The sequence below is a fragment of the Camelina sativa genome, chromosome 11 (assembly GCF_030686135.1).
Source record: "Camelina sativa cultivar CO46 ecotype springtype chromosome 11, ASM3068613v1".
In the NCBI taxonomy this organism is placed as follows: Eukaryota; Viridiplantae; Streptophyta; class Magnoliopsida; order Brassicales; family Brassicaceae; genus Camelina; species Camelina sativa.
Window position 1 is genome coordinate 19,689,867 of NC_141890.1, and position 17,391 is coordinate 19,707,257.

Genomic DNA, 17,391 nt, shown 5'->3' on the forward strand with positions numbered 1-17,391 from the left:
CGAGTACCTGATCGAGTCACAACCCGAATACATTTGTCTTCTCATCTCAGTCAGCCCGACCTTCAACTCGAGCCTGTGCTCGACCGAGTACCTGTTTGAGTCAGTAATGATGTACCACAACAGTATGTTCAATTACATACCCATGCAACATCAACCAGTATACCAGGCTGAATTGTATCCCTCTCCATGGTTCCAGACCTCACAAGCTCAAGAACCTGACTTAAGAGCTATGATGCAACAAATGTTGCTTGGGCAAGCCACTAAGCAGATAGAGGAAACAAGACAGTTTGCTGAGCTGCACCAAACGTTGAATTCTTATTCTACTGGACTGAATATCCAGTTGGAGAGACTGAGCTCTACAATCACGAACATGGAGAGTTGCATGGCTTCTACTTCCTCTCCTACACCAAACCAACTTCAACACCCAAGGGAATGCACTGCTAAGGCCATTCATCTCAATGAGGCAGTTGTCACTGAGGACAGTGAAGTTAAAACTGGGGAGGATTGGTCATTTCTTGAAGCTCAAAGTGAAGATTGTGCAAAACAAGCTGAAGGTGACAAAGAACTCGACCCCCCACTCGAACACACACACGATCGAGTGACTGATCGAGTTTCTAGTCGAGTGAAACTGACTTTTTTTTGGTGTATGAATGAATGATGTATGGAATGATGATGTATGGAATGAATAGAAGTCAAGGTGTTTCAATTCCCCTTATGCAGTTGCAGTATAAGAGGTGTCAATCCTATCTGAGTGATTGTGAACAATTAAGATGTGCATATGAGTCTAAGTCAAGCCAATTGTAAAGATTGTTTGTCACTAACAATCCTAAAATGAGATATGAAATGCATAAAGTAAAAACAACTAGAACAAGATACTAAATGCAAACAGAACAGACAAATTAAAGCTATAAAGAAACTAGAACAGAGATAGACACTATGCTAATGAACTAATGCAAGACAAGTAATGAAGAGGAAACTATGTGAATACAATGGAAATGAAACAGGAATGAAACAAGACAATCACAAATCAAAAACACAAGTTCTGGGGATGAACTCGAGCAGCACTCGACCGAGTGTAGGTCGAGTACGTGGTCGAGCTAGAGTTAAACGTGAAAACAGAGCAACACAAGAAAAACAGAGCAATGCTAAAACTAATCAAACAACAAGCAAGCAATGATATTTAGACTAGGATTTCAATAAACAAAGAAGGCCTTGAGGAGGGATTCATGGGCTGAGCTAATCATTGTGGTTATCTAACTTGGTCAACAAATCTCAAGCAAACATTGAGCTGATCTCTAGACATACTATTCTAAGACATGTTTAATCCACTCTCATGGCAAGAAACAATCAAACCTATGCAATTCTAGACTTGTTCTCACAAAGAAAAGAATCTACACAAGCAGGCATTAAGCAATACATCTCAAACCAAACAAGACTTCTAATCTCTTAGCAAGCCTAATGGTAAGCTCTAGATCTAGCCTTATCTATGCTCCTTAGACATTGGTGTGATGCTAAGATGCTTGAAATCAAACCCTACCCTCTCAGATATAGGATCAGCATTAAGATCATCTAGCCTAGAAGAGATCTACAACAATCAAGCTTGACCAAATCAAACAAACCACAAGATCAACCCAGCCTAACCCATCCTCAAGGTCCTAAACAAACTACTCACAAGAACACATGGTGAAATATGTCAAAAACCCAGAAAATAGTGAAACTTGCATCATTAGAAAGATGAAACAGAGATCTACAATATTGATGAAGGAATAAAACTCGAAATCTTAATACTTTGAAAGTTATGAAACAAACAAAATATAAGAATCTAGTCTTTCTCTATCAAACAAGTACAAAATCTAAAAAAATAAAATAAAAGTGCAAAAGGAATAATAATCTAAAAAAGGTAAAAACTAGGTTTTAGACTCTCTAAAAAGCTGGACTCTTTGGTGGCTGCAAGTACAAGGGCCTTATATAGGAGGTGAGGTGGAAGCCCTAAAAATACAAAAAGTCAAAGTGGTCAACGGCTCGGTCAACTCGACCAGTGCTCGGTCGAGTGGCTGGTCGAGCTGGCTTCTCTCGTGCATTCTCCACTCGGTCGAATCCTCCCAAGCACACTGTCGAGTGGTGGTCGAGTGGTGCGGTCGAGTTGGACTCCGGACCTTGATTCTACAGCCTTAACTCTCTTGTTTTCTCCTCAGGACAGCTTCACTTCTCCTCAGCATTGCTTCCATGCTCCTTAAGCTCCAAAATCACCTGTTTATGCATGAAAAAATGCAAATGCAATGCAACTATACTCTAATGCATGATTAGTCCTAAAGCTACACAATAATGGCCTAAATGGATAGCAAAAGATGCAAAAGTTGTGAATAAACTAAGGGAAAACAAGGTAAAATATATGAACATCAACACCCCCAAACTTAGTCTTTGCTTGCCCTCAAGCAAATAATCAAAGACAAAAGAAGGTAGGTGAGGTTTGAAGTGGGATCTCAGCTCCTAAAGCTTGCAAATAGACTATCTAGAATCAATGTCCAAGTTACTAGTACTATGATGCAAGTTGAATGAGCTATACTTAAAGACTTTAGACAAGCATATCACAACCTTCACTGATTTGAGCCTTAGACATCCACATGCATTCAAATCAACCATTTCCTTTAACATTCATTAATCAAGAACATGAATCAATTCTATGCAATGCTTAAACTCATTTGGCTTGGCAGTAAAAGGTTTAGAGACAATGATGGTCTCTTTTTAGAGTAGGGCTTATCAATATCAAGGTTCTCTCATAAAAAATGAATTGAGCTTTTGAAGAATGCTAAAGGTAAGAACACTTAGACACATACAAGAACAAAACCTTGTCTACCCAAAGGTACCCAAAGTGTTTATCCTATCAATCTAAACCCAATTGATCCTAGTGCTACCCTTTAACTTCTTTTCTTCTTTTTCACCCTTTTCTCTTTTTGGTTTTAAAGTCTTAGGAGAGGTTTCTTATTTGATCTTTCTAGTGGAATGGGGGATTTTTACTTATTTGCTATGGTTCTCTTTTCCTCTTATTCTTAAGACATATAAGCATTTTGCTAGACTTCTCTTTCCTTTCTTTCTTTTCTTTAACTAGAACCATCTTTAAACAACCTTATTCTTCCCATTCTTTCACTAGACTTTAAATTTTCTTAAACACATTCCCCTCCTAAAGACCCTAACCTTTTCTTTCTCTTTTTCCTCTTTTCTTTTCATAATAACCAAGTCTCAAACCCAACAAGTGAACCACCTAGTCCTATCTAGTTTGAAAAATGCAAACTAGAACTACACAAGGCTTTACTCTTGTCAGTTCAAACCTAACACTTTCTACCAAGCTCAATCCCAAAAATAGGCCTCACACACACAAGAATAAACATGGCTTGAAAGAAGGTTTGGTTTAGGGGTAGGGGAACTGATTCTTAATGAGGAAATAAGCTACTTGGATCAACAAGAGTGGTAAAAAGGAAAAAGATGATCCAAATATGTATGTGGTATCCATGAGTTTAAAGCATTGCACACATTGATAATTGAAAGTCAATATTAGGTTCTTATAAATAGGAAATGGTTTCAAATCTCAACATGCTTCAATTTAGACCAAATGCAATGTAGGAATTCAAGGCCTGGTTCAATCTTATTCTAACCACTCAACTAGCATCAAAGTACTATTAACTTGGGTATTGATCCTAGTCTAGTGAATAAACAAGCTAATAAGGGAATACTCATCATAGATCCCTAATGCAAGTACTATACAATCCTACACGAAACATGCTAAACAAGATCCTAATGTGCAGTGCAAACTACATGAACACTCTTTTTTTTATAAAGATTTTTGCAAAAATTTTCAAATTTTTAGGGTTTTTCTATGCCTTAGATGCTATGCAAGTATTAACATGATTATGCTAAAAATTTGAAATAAGAATCACAAAACACAATGTCAAATGCTATCTCAAACCCTCCCCCAAACTTAAATCACACAGTCCCTGTGTGAAAGAAATTTGATTGAGGATTCAAGATGAAAAACAAAAAACAAAACAGAATGTCAAATGCAATGATATCTACAAGGGAAGGTGATAGTGGTACCTTAGGGATTGTGGAAGTAGTTGTCCACATCCATCTGCATGCTGTCATAGGAGTAGTTGGGGTCTTGTTGGTGACTTGGAGGTGGAGATTGGGGCAGCTCGACGATGGGGATCGACCGAGACTCGGTCGAGTACGTGCTCGAGTGGGGGGGTCGAGCTGGACCATGAGTGTCAAAATGCGGTCCTTGCTGCTGGTAGAACTGCTGGTAGAGTGCTGGATCCATGAAGTACTAGGGTGGGATGGGAGGGTAACCTTGATATCCTGGATAAGCAGCTGGAGGTGGGAAACCATAGGGTGATCTGGGCTGGAACTCGGCCGAGTGCATTGGGGGTGCTCGGTCGAGTGGGTGCTCGAGTGACCCGGTCGAGTACCTTGAAAAGGGTTGTTCTCGGGTACTTGAGCTCCTCTTCCTCTGATTTGGCTCATACATTGAAGCCCTAGCTGGTTCCACAGGGTTCGCAACTATAGAAAGTGCTCTAGTTGAGCTACTCCTCCTCAAAGGGCTTGATGGTGTAGGTGAAGAATTCCCACTCTTCAACTCAGCAATCTCCTTCTTTAAGCCCTTGATGCAAAGCCCCATAAACTTGGTTAGGTTGCTCTTCTCAAAGAGGTACTCCACATCTTCACCAATGGCTAGCTTCTCCATGGTTTCCTTGTGTGGATATCTAGTCCCTAAGAACTCCATTCTCATGAAAGCATCATAGAGTTGCCTCTTTGACAACCCACAAGACTCAGCTTCTCCATCATCCTCTATCTCTTCTTTTTCACTTTCTTCCTCACTCTCATTCTCACTCTCCTCTTGTTCAACCTCAACTGCTGGCCTCTTCCCTTTGGCCTTGTGTCTCCTCATGAACTCATTGAGAGTTGACTCCTTTTCCTCCTCACTCTCAGTCCTCTCAGGATCTTCCTCAACTCTCTCTCTCCTTGGACGCGGCATCTGGCTCGACCGGCTGCTCGAACCACCACTCGGTCGAGTGCATGATCAAGTGGGGCGTCGAGTGGCCCTTCCAGCTTCTCCTCTTGATTCAAGGCTAGCATCATGACGTTCCATGGAGGTTGCAGCGTTTTGTTGAGACTTCCTAGTGATTCTTGAAGACATTTTTTCAAATAGAACTGAAGGGAATAGACTCAAAGCTCAAAGTTAATAGGTTAGTGAACCAAAAACTTGAAAGAACTAAGTTTGAGCAAAAGATAAGCTATGAGAGAGACTTTAAAACTTTAATTCAATGGTTTTGAGCAAATGAGAGAATGTGAGAGGCATAGTTTCGTGCAAGGTCTATATAAAGAAGCTAAGGGGACAAAGAGACAAGGGTGGAGCGTCCATACCATTCAAATTTGAAATGGGAATCTTTGACCTGCTTTTTGCTGCCACTCGACCCCACACTCGACTGTACACGGTCAAGCACCTTGACCAAATTTTGAAATTTCAAAATTTTTCTTCTTGTTCTTCCCTCCACTCGATCGTTCTAGTGATTTGAAGATCAAATGGGCCTCAATTCCTTTCCAGCTCGGTCGAGTACCTCTCGTGGGTAGGTCGAGTGGGCTTGCGAGTCTCCTTCTCCAAGTCTAATTCCCTCCTTACCCAACTACATTCTCACCTAAAGGCCTGTCCAACACAAACAAAAAAAGAAAAACACATCAAAACTACAAGGAAAATAAACCATATTTACAAAGGATACCTTAGGGACTTCCTCCCTAGTGAGCTTGTTTAAAGTCACTAAGCTTGACTTTGGTGTCCTTTTTAGACTTGGTTTAGATACCAAGGAGGTGATGAAATCCTCCCTGGAACCTCTTGATCACTGTGAAGTTGATCCTTGATCACCTCACCCTTAACACACAAACCATGTTTCTTCTTGATTTTGAGCCTTGGTCTTGCCTTCCTTAAGGACCTCTTGTTCAGCTTAACTTGAAGATCCTCAACCATACTAGTCAACTCTTGAACTGACCTCTTAAGCTTTTCCACAGAATCATCTTGAAAGGAGAGCTTAGCCTTTGGAGTTGCTTCACCACTTGAACCTTCTTGACCTCCTTTGTCCTTGATAGTAAAAGGTTGATCATCAATGGTAGGAAGGTTGGTTGGGTTATAGATGTTAAACTTCATGGCTATATCTTCAGCAATGTTCAAGGTCACAAGACCCTCTTTGACATCAATAACTGCTCCAACAGTGGCTAGGAATGGTCTTCCAAGAATGATTGGATCTTCTGGTTCCTTGTCCATCTCCAACACCACAAAATCAGTATGAACCCTTGCCTTCCCTATCTTGACTGGGACATTCTCCAACCTTCCAACTATCTCTTTGTTTGACCCATCAGCTAAACATATATGAAGGTTGGTGGACTTGAAATCAGTTCTCCCAAGCTTTTGTGCTATGGAGTATGGCATCACACTTGTTAAAGCTCCCAAATCACAAAGGCATTGGTTGTAGTGAAGATAGCTAAGTGTGCAAGGCAGATAGAATTGACCTGGATCCTTAAGCTTGATTGGAATGATAACTCCTCCAAGGTCCTCAAGATCCTTCTCATCTTGAGCTTCAGCCTTCTTCTTTGACAAATCAAGGAAAAAGTCTTTGTAGAGAGGATATGGATCATACTGTTCCAAAGCAGGTCCTCTCTCTTCTTCTTGGTAAGCAATGGTGATCTCTTGTATGGCCAACACTTCCTCAACCACAGCTTCTTCCTTTAAAACCATCTCTTCTTCTTGTTGCTTAGCCATCATCTCCTTTCTCTCAATGATTTCCCTAAGCTCCTTAATCTTTTGTGCTTTGAAACGTCCTGGGAATGGAAGAGGTGGCTTGTAAGCAGGAGGAATGTACTTAGCAGGCTTGACAGCTTCTGAGTCTGCAACTCGATCGACCACTCGAGCATGCACTCGATCGAGTGGCTGTTCGAGTACTTGGTCGAGTGCAATAACGGACTCCAGTTGCTTTGCACAAACGTCACTTGGGGCTTCAGTAACTAATGAATTCCCCCAAACTTGGACTTCACTGTCCTCAGTGAATTCCACATCAGAGATATGAATGGCTTTTGCAGTGAACTCCCTTGGATTTTGAACAGCTTTTCCAGGGAGTTGGTTGGGTTTAGGAGCTGAAGTAGAGGCAATGTTACTCTCCATATACTTCATTCTGGAGTTGAGACCTTCAAACTTCAAGTTCAGATCATTGTACTGTGATGTGAGCCTTTGATTCAACTCAGCAAACTGCTTGGCTTCCTCAATCTTGCCTTGTGTTTGCCCAATCAACAACTGTTGCATCATTGCTCTTAAGTCTTGTTCCTGGCCTTGGTTAGTCTGAAACCCTGGTGGGGGACACAATTGGGGCGGAAACACTTGGTGTTGTTGCTTGGGGATGTAGTTTTGTTGCTGTTGAGGTTGAGGAGGTGGATAGAACTGGTCTTGAGGGTTGGCCACATTGGTGCTCCTATAAGAGAGATTGTTGTTCTTGAAACCTCCTTGGTTGTAGCCTTTGAATCCTCCCTGGTTCTGCATGTAGCACAACTCAGCAAATTCAGGCTCCCCCTCTTGAACTGGAGCTTCCTCTTCACCAATGAAGTGAATGGACTTGGATTGGCTGAGGAGGATCTTGTCAAGCTTCTCATTGACCATCTTCAAATCCTTCTTATACTTGTCCTCTTGATCAGTTGAGGAGCTCCTTATGGTCCTATCATAGTCCTCATTATAATTGCCATCAGATTGAGCAAGATTCTCAACCAATTCCCATCCTTCTTCCACATTCTTGTTGAGGAAGTTGCCATTAGAGGCTGTGTCAAGAAGCATTCTTATCTTGGGAAGCACTCCTCTATACAAGGTGCTTAGAAGTGACTCATTGTTGAAGCCATGGTGAGGACACTGAGTTTGGAATCCTTTAAACCTCTCCCAAGCTTCACAAAAGCTCTCATTATTACTTTGAGCAAACCCAGCCCTTTGGTTGTGGGTATTGGGTGCATCTCCTGCACCAATGTGCCTTGGTCTTTGCTCATGGATAGCTTGTTGCTCCATGATGTCTTGACCTTGTTGTTGTTGAACTACTCTTCCTTGCTTATGTCTCAAACCCTTCTGTAGCTTGTGGATGTTGTCAATAGGCTGTTGAAGACTATCTTTGCCTTTTGACCTTGTGTGCATCAACAAACTCTACTACGGACTCGAACAGGTACACGGTCGAGCGCAGGCTCGAGTGGGTGGTCGAGTCGACTGGGAAGTAATGGCTAATTTGATCCGGCTTCTGGCTCGATCACAACTCGGTCGAGTGGTGGTCGAGTAGGTGGCCGAGTGGGTACCTAAAACACTAAACAGCCAAGCAAAGGAAGATTCCAGTTAAGTAACTTCACAAGTGTTGAAAACGAACTTAATCTTAGACTAATAATTATCCTAAATGTCACAAAACACACTCAAATGGGCAACGACGCCAAATTGAAACTGACTTTTTTTTGGTGTATGAATGACTGATGTATGGAATGATGATGTATGGAATGAATAGAAGTCAGGGTGTTTCAATTCCCCTTATGCAGTTGCAGTATAAGAGGTGTCAATCCTATCTGAGTGATTGTGAACAATTAAGATGTGCATATGAGTCTAAGTCAAGCCAATTGTAAAGATTGTTTGACACTAACAATCCTAAAATGATATATGAAATGCAGAAAGTAAAAACAACTAAAACAAGATACTAAATGCAAACAGAACAGACAAATTAAAGCTATAAAGAAACTAGAACAGAGATAGACACTATGCTAATGAACTAATGCAAGACAAGTAATGAAGAGGAAACTATGTGAATGCAATGGAAATGAAACAGGAATGAAACAAGACAATCACAAATCAAAAACACAAGTTCTGGGGATGAACTCGAGCAGCACTCGACCGAGTGTAGGTCGAGTACGTGGTCGAGCTAGAGTTAAACGTGAAAACAGAGCAACACAAGAAAAACAGAGCAATGCTAAAACTAATCAAACAACAAGCAAGCAATGATATTTAGACTAGGATTTCAATAAACAAATCTCAAGCAAACATTGAGCTGATCTCTAGACATACTATTCTAAGACATGTTTAATCCACTCTCATGGCAAGAAACAATCAAACCTATGCAATTCTAGACTTGTTCTCACAAAGAAAAGAATCTACACAAGCAGGCATTAAGAAATACATCTCAAACCAAACAAGACTTCTAATCTCTTAGCAAGCCTAATGGTAAGCTCTAGATCTAGCCTTATCTATGCTCCTTAGACATTGGTGTGATGCTAAGATGCTTGAAATCAAACCCTACCCTCTCAGATATAGGATCAGCATTAAGATCATCTAGCCTAGAAGAGATCTACAACAATCAAGCTTGACCAAATCAAACAAACCACAAGATCAACCCAGCCTAACCCATCCTCAAGGTCCTAAACAAACTACTCACAAGAACACATGGTGAAATATGTCAAAAACCCAGAAAATAATGAAACTTGCATCATTAGAAAGATGAAACAGAGATCTACAATATTGATGAAGGAATAAAACTCGAAATCTTAATACTTTGAAAGTTATGAAACAAACAAAATATAAGAATCTAGTCTTTCTCTCTCAAACAAGTACAAAATCTAAAAAAATAAAATAAAAGTGCAAAAGGAATAATAATCTAAAAAAGGTAAAAACTAGGTTTTAGACTCTCTAAAAAGCTGGACTCTTTGGTGGCTGCAAGTACAAGGGCCTTATATAGGAGGTGAGGTGGAAGCCCTAAAAATACAAAAAGTCAAAGTGGTCAACGGCTCGGTCAACTCGACCAGTGCTCGGTCGAGCTGGCTTCTCTCGTGCATTCTCCACTCGGTCGAGTCCTCCTCAGCACACGGTCGAGTGGTGGTCGAGTGGTGCGGTCGAGTTGGACTCCGGACCTTGATTCTACAGCCTTAACTCTCTTGTTTTCTCCTCAGGACAGCTTCACTTCTCCTCAGCATTGCTTCCATGCTCCTTAAGCTCCAAAATCACCTGTTTATGCATGAAAAGATGCAAATGCAATGCAACTATACTCTAATGCATGATTAGTCCTAAAGCTACACAATAATGGCCTAAATGGATAGCAAAAGATGCAAAAGTTGTGAATAAACTAAGGGAAAATAAGGTAAAATATATGAACATCATCAAGTTGATGTCCCAGAAGCTGTTAAGCCTGCTAAGTACATTCCTCCTGGTTATAAACCACCTCTACCATTCCCAGGACGTTTCAAAGCACAAAAGCTGAAAGAACTCAGAGAAATTATTGAGAAAAGGGAAAAGTTAGCTTTGCAACAAGAGAAGGAGTTAGCTTTACAACAAGGGGAAGTCATTGAGTAGGAAGAAGTCATGGCTTTTAAGGAAGAGGTTGTGATTGAAAAGAAGGAAGTGAGGGTCATTCAACAGGAGGAAGTCATTGAAGAGAAGGTAGAGGAGAGAGGACCAGCTTTGGAACAATATGCCCCATATCCTCTCTACAAAGGCATGTTACTTGACATATCCAAGCAGAAAGCTCAGAATCAAAACAAGAGAGATCAAGAAGAGATTGGGACAACTATTGTACCAACAAAACTTGAAGATCCAGGTCCATTCAATCTACCTTGCTCCATCAGCTACCTTCACTTCAACAAATACTTGTGTGATCTTGGAGCATTTGTTAGTGTCATGCCCTACTCTATAGCAGAAAAGCTTGGACACCCTGAATTCAAGCCAAGCAATCTCTACATAAGTCTAGCTGATGGTTCACACAAAGATGTAGTTGGTAAATTGGAGAGCCTCCTAGTCAAGATAGGCAAGGCAAGAATTCCCACTGATTTCATCATAATAAAGATGGATAAGGAGGTAGAGGATCCAATCTTGCTTGGGAGACCATTCCTTGCCACAACAGGAGCAATCATTGATGTTAAGGAGGGGCTGATAAGGTTGAACATATCTGAAGGTTTGACCATGAACTTTGATATTACAAATCCATCTAACCTACCAACCATTGGGGGTCACCCATTTAAGATTGAAGATAAGGCTGATTTTGGGGTTTTGAGAGAAGAAGAGACTTCAACAGCTAAGGTCACATCTCATGAGGAATCAGTTCAACATCTTAAGGGTTCAGTTCAAGAGCTGACTGATCTGGTGAAGGATCTTCAAGTTCAGCTCAACAAGAGGTCTTTGAAGAAGGCAAGACCAAGACTCAAGTTTAAGAAGAAGCAAAGCTCAAATGTTAAGGAGGTAGTGATCAAGAAACAACACCAAGGTTATCAAATAGAAACAGGGGGGATTTCATCACCTCCTTGGAATCCAAACCAAGCCTGACTAGGCATCAAAAGTCAAGCTTAGTGACTCTAAACAAGCTCACTAGGGAGGAAGTCCCTAAGGTATCTATGTACATATTGTTTAAGGTTTTTGGTATTTTGATTTTTGTTTTGGTATTTTCATGATCAGGGAAGCAAGGGAGGCCAGATAGAAGAGGAAAAGAAGACTCGACAGCCAGCTCGACCCCCCCACTCGACCAGGCACTCGACCGAGTACCAGTCGATGGCCATAGTCGAGTTGCCCCAGTCTCCTCCTCCAAATCAACAAGACCCCAACTACACTTTTGACAGCATGCAAGAGGATGTGGACAGTTTTTTCTCCAATACTTGAGGTACCACTATCACCTTCCCTTTTAAATACCATTGCATTTCATATTGTGTTTTGTTTTTGATCTTGAATCCTCTTACAAATTTCTTTCACACAGAGGACTGTGTGATTTAAGTTTGGGGGAGGGTTTGAGATAGCATTTGATATTGTGTTTTGTGTTCTTATTTCAAATTTTTAGCATCATCATGTTAGTATTTGCATAGCATCTAAGGCATAGAAAACCCCTAAAAATTTGAAAATTTTTGCAAAATCTTTATAAAAAAAAAAGAGTGTTCATGTAGTTTGCATTGCATAATAGCATCTTGTTCAGCATGTTTCATGTAGGATTGTATAATATTTGCATTAGAGATCTATGATGAGCTTTGCCTTGTTAGCTTGTTTTATTCACTAGACTAGGATCAATGCCCAAGTTAATAGTACTTTGATGCTAGTTGAGTGGTTAGAAGCATAAGATTGAACCAAGCCTTGAATTCCTGCATTGCATTTGGTCTAAATTGAAGCATGTTGTGATTTGACACCATTTCCTACTTATAAGAACTTAATATTGACTGTTAAATATCAATGTGTGCATTGCTTTAAACTCATGGATATCATATACATATTTGGATCATCTTTCTCCTTTTTACCACTCTTGTTGATCCAAGTAGCTGATTGAATCATTAAAATCAGTTTCCAATACCCTTAACCAACCCTTCTTTCGAGCCATGTTTATTCTTGAGTGTGTAAGGCCTATTTTGAGATTGAGCTTGGTAGAAAGTGTTAGGTTTGAACTGACAAAAATAATGCCTTGTGTAGTTCTAGTTTGCATTTTCCAAACTAGATAGGACTAGGTGATTTCATTGTTGGGTTTGGGATTTGGTTGTTTGAAAAAGAAAGAAAAGAAAAGAGGAAAAGAGAAAGAAAAGGTTAGAGTCTTTAGGAGGGGAATGTGTTTAAGTAAAATCAAAGTCTAGTGAAAGAATGGGAAGTATGATATTGTTTAAAGATGGTTTCAGTCAAAGAAAAAAAAGAAAGAAAAAGAAGAGTATAGCAAAATGCTTTTATGTCTTAAGAATAAGAAGAAAAGAAAACCATAGCAAATAAGTAAGAATCTCCCATTCCACTAGAAAGATCAAATAAGAAACCTCTCCTAAGACTTTAAAATCAAAAGAGAAAAGGGTGAAAGAGAAGAGAAGAAGTTAAAGGGTAGCACTAGGATCAATTGGGTTTAGATTGATAGGATAAACACTTTGGGTGCCTTTGGGTAGACAAGGTTTTGTTCTTGTATGTGTCTAAGTGTTCTTACCTTTAGCATTCTTCTAAAACTCAATCCATTTTTTATGAGAGAACCTTGATATTGATAAGCCCCACTCTAAAGAGAGACCATCATTGTCTCTAAACCTTTTCCTACCAAGCCAAATGAGTTTAAGCATTGCATAGAATTGATTCATGTTCTTGATTAATGAATGTTAAAGGAAATGGTTGATTTGAATGCATGTGGACATCTAAGGCTCAAATCAGTAAAGGTTGTGATATGCTTGTCTAAAATCTTTAAGTACAGCTCATTCAACTTGCATCATAGTACTAGTAACTTGGACATTGATTCTAGATGGTCTATTTGCAAGCTTTAGGAGCTGAGATCCCACTTTCAAACCTCACCTACCTTCTTATGTCTTGTTCATCTGCTTGAGGGCAAGCAAAGACTAAATTTGGGGGTGTTGATGTTCATATATTTTACCCTGTTTTCCCTTAATATATTCACATTTTTTGCATCTTTTGATATCCATTTTGACCATTATTGCATAGTTTTAGGACTGTTCTTGCATTGCATTTGCATCTTTTCATGCATAAACAGGTGATTTTAGAGCTTAAGGAGCATGGAAGCAATGCTGAGGAGAAGTGAAGCAATCATGAGGAGAAAGCAAGAGAGTTAAGGTTGAAGAACCAAGGTCCGGAGTCTCACTCGACCGCCCACTCGACCAGAAACTCGACCGTGTGCATTTAGGGTGTTGCATTCTTGCATTTGCATACTTTGGATGAAAACAGGTGCTTTTGAGCCTAAATTGGGGAAAAACAAGGACAAATCCGAACGTGTACCCGAAGGAGCCATCGAGCTGGAAGAACAGTCCGAACCCCAACACGATCGAGGAGGATCCGAGAGAAGGAAGAACAGCCCGAAGACCTACCCGAAGAGTAACCCGAGCACATCCTCGTGCACCCCATCGAGCAGACCCTCGGGCAGGACTGGGAAGCTAGGGTTAATGGGTTTCCATATATAAACCCCCCTCTTCTTTCTCTCGCCCTAGCACGCTGCATACCCTCAAACCAGAGAGCGAGAGCTTCTGTGAGAGAACTGAGCGACTCAAAACTCTTTTCCACTTTTATTAGAATTTACTTTTATATAATTTTGTTATTTATTTAGATTTCTACTTTGTACTCTATTTTCTCTACTCTATCTTTCAATACAATGCAATTTTCGTTTATCTTTGTTTCTATGTCTTTTGTAATGATTTCCGAGTAGTGCAGTAAAGTTTCTAGGGATGGGATAGATGATTTTGTGTTCTTGATCGGTTAGGATGTCTTAGTTTGATTGTTTGTATTTTATAAATTCCCTTCTAGATTGGTGTTCTTAATGCTGTCAACAAACCGAGAGGGTGAGATTAGATCTAAGGTGTTTTACCACCGAGAGGTGTAGATGAAATGCTTGAATCAACCAATGCTAGAGATTTACTCACTTAGCCTAAGAGATTAGATGAGTAAGGGGTTTATTGACAATAATGAATCGGTTCATTATTGCCTGCTTGGTCATGTTTCTCCAACGAGAGTTGGGTAGGGGAGTGATCAAGATTGATTGTTTCTATCACGAGAGTGTTTTAACAAGATTTTAGAGATTCATTGTCTAGGTAATATTTGCTTGAGGCATGTAAGACATTTGTATTGGTCAGGAACACTTAGGAGTCGATTACCCCATCCTTAGAAGCTTTTGTATTTTAATTGTTTGCATTTTTATTCATCACTCGATCCCTTACCCGAAGAGGTACACTATCACCTGCTTCGAGTAACCCCTCGAGTTGTTCATACCATCTTTGTTTACTCGATCACCCCACCCGATCTTGTACTCGAATGCTTGCATCGAGTGCTTAGGTCGTGTGGTTCCTTGATTATATTCTTTTCTTTTATTATTTTAGGATTTTTAGACAAAACCATTTATTGCTTGGCTTGACTTGCTTGCTTCTGATTGCATCCTATCTACTAGCATAACAACCATTTGGATTGATAACCCTTTGTAATACAACTGCATAGGAAATTGATACCCTGGGTGAAAAACCTTAATATCACACACTCACACTGACCTCGTACCTGTCCCCGCCCACTGCCACGCCCACGCCCATGCCCACAACCACGACCATGACCTCGACCACGACCACGACCACCCCCGCGACCAGCAGCTCCCTCACCTCTAACCATCTGTATCACCAAAAATAGAAGGCTAAGCAAACAAAACGACCCTAACTACACAAAGAACACAACTCACCGTGGAATCACAAAGTACGCTCGAAGAGGATGTTCTAGGACTCCATGCTACACACAAGCATTCAATCCAACATCCACAACGCAAAACACACAACAACCCCTTACCTAGAACCGTATGGGCTCTCAAACCAAACTGAAATAACCCGACCTGTTTTTTATTTTTAATAACCAAATATCTAGTGATCCCATACTAACTAGCAACCTACCCCCAATCATCAACAAAAGCGGATAACAAATAAATCAACTCCAGTAATCAATAACCATCAAAGAAATAACATAGCATCATTTCCAACAATAATCCAAAACATAACTAATAATGAAACCAACATTCCTAACATCCATTCTATACCACTAAGTTCCACTCTAACATCCTAAGAAAGACACAGAGCAAACAACCGAGCCTCTAGAACATCTTCCTCTTCATAGCCTTGATCCACGATCATACTTTGCCTTTACCTGCGCCACAACACAAAAGAGAGGCGTAAAGATTACCAGAAATACCTAGTGAGGTAATCCTTCCATCTACTGGGCTTTACACACAAGCAATAAGATCTCTCATGCTACAAACAACAACAATAAAACAAACCAGGAAACATGCACAAAGCAATACGACATAAACCGGTCCCTGCAAAAGGGTGTCGAGCGACACCAGGTGGTGTCGACCGTCACTGGTCATCTGGTGTCGACAGACACCATATTGATGTCGACCGGCACCAGCTCGACACTCCCGAAACCCTAACGGTGTCGATCGACACCTCCACATGGTGTCGACCGATGCTCGCCAAGTCCCCGAGCCGTCCTCGTGTTGGTGTCGACCGACACCGATGCCGAGCAGCGATTTCCTTCGAATAGAACCTCCGAATCTCGCCTCCAAGCTTCTCCTTTTCGTCCCACAAGATCCCAAGAACGAATCCAAGCCTCATGAGCTACCAAAAACTCACAAACAACCAAAGAAACAACCACACAACACACAAAATCACAGAAACATAGATCCTAGCTTAGATAAGCCATGGTCATTCACTCACCTTTGCCAATCAATGAGAAAATCGACCAACCCACGACCAGAAAGCTCCACAGCAAGCTCTTTTCATGTCCTTAGCCTTAGATCTCACTCCCCAAGCACAAATGTCTCAAAAACAAGCAAGGAACCTCACAAGAACTCACTGAAAGGTTCTCTCTCTTTCTTCTTCTCTCTGCAACGAAAAGGCTGAAGAGGAAAGAAGAAGTCGACTTTTCCAATTTATAGTCGAGTTTAGGGGTTCCCCTAACCAACCACGCAAACCGGAGAATTAAAATCAAACTGATTTGACCAACCGCGAACGGTGTCGACCGACACCACAAGCAGTGTCGATCGACACCCCTACCGAAAACCTAATCTTTAGTTCGCGAATGTTACAATCACAAGCCGCTTAACCTCTTTTGCAGCTTTAATATACTTACCAACCGATGGATCTCTCAAGAATCACATAAACACGGTTGTTGTTCTTTCAGTTTTGCACAACATTCTTTTGAATGTGGGGTTTCGGTTGTTACTGCCAACTTGCATATTTGAAGATCTGCCGCAACACATGCTGCTCTCACTTCAGCCCCCCAAAATTGTTGTTTTGGTTAGAGCAAGAAACGACAGAGCGAAGACCTTGAACATTATTGTAATGAATTTCATGTCTTGAAACTATAATGACTTCGTTCTATATAATTTTATTTCAATTTCTCGTAGATGTTTGAGATTTTGATTATGGAATATGTTCACAGGGCGATGAAGTTATATAGGAGTATGGAGAGATGGAGTAATGTTTTGCAATAATCAAGTGAATTTTTTATTGGGTAAAAAGCAAATTTCTTTTTTCTTTTTATTCAGCTTTAGTTTATTTCATATCTATGTGATACAATAATTAATAAAAATGTGTATGATTATCAAAACTTTTAAAACAATGTCATTTTGTATTAATTATAAATATATTTATATACATATATAATTTATATTTTTTTAGCATCATATATATAATTTATATTTGTGTACATGCAAATGTATATAGATATTAAAAAGTATCTTTGAATATATTCAAACAGTAATTGTAAAGTAAATAATAAAATAATTTGTAAAAATAAATAAATCAATCTATGTCAAATCTGTAAATTTTTGTAATCTGGGGCACTAATTTAGATTGAATAAAACAAGATTAAAGGAGTGA

At 40.1% G+C, this 17,391-nt stretch overlaps 1 long non-coding RNA gene and 1 other non-coding gene across 2 annotated transcripts; one reads left to right on the top strand and one right to left on the bottom strand.

Annotated features, from left to right (window-relative positions):
- Positions 1-7,919: 7,919 nt before the first annotated feature.
- LOC147934260 (small nucleolar RNA R71) lies at positions 7,920-8,025 on the top strand. The gene has a single exon (XR_015573419.1). It is a non-coding gene; the product is annotated as a small nucleolar RNA R71 (small nucleolar RNA).
- A 6,793-nt stretch (positions 8,026-14,818) lies between these two features.
- LOC147934261 (uncharacterized) lies at positions 14,819-16,934 on the bottom strand. Its single transcript, XR_015571298.1, has 2 exons — positions 16,225-16,934; positions 14,819-15,655 (listed from the first exon to the last, which is right to left on the bottom strand). It is a non-coding gene; the product is annotated as an uncharacterized LOC147934261 (long non-coding RNA).
- Positions 16,935-17,391: the final 457 nt, after the last annotated feature.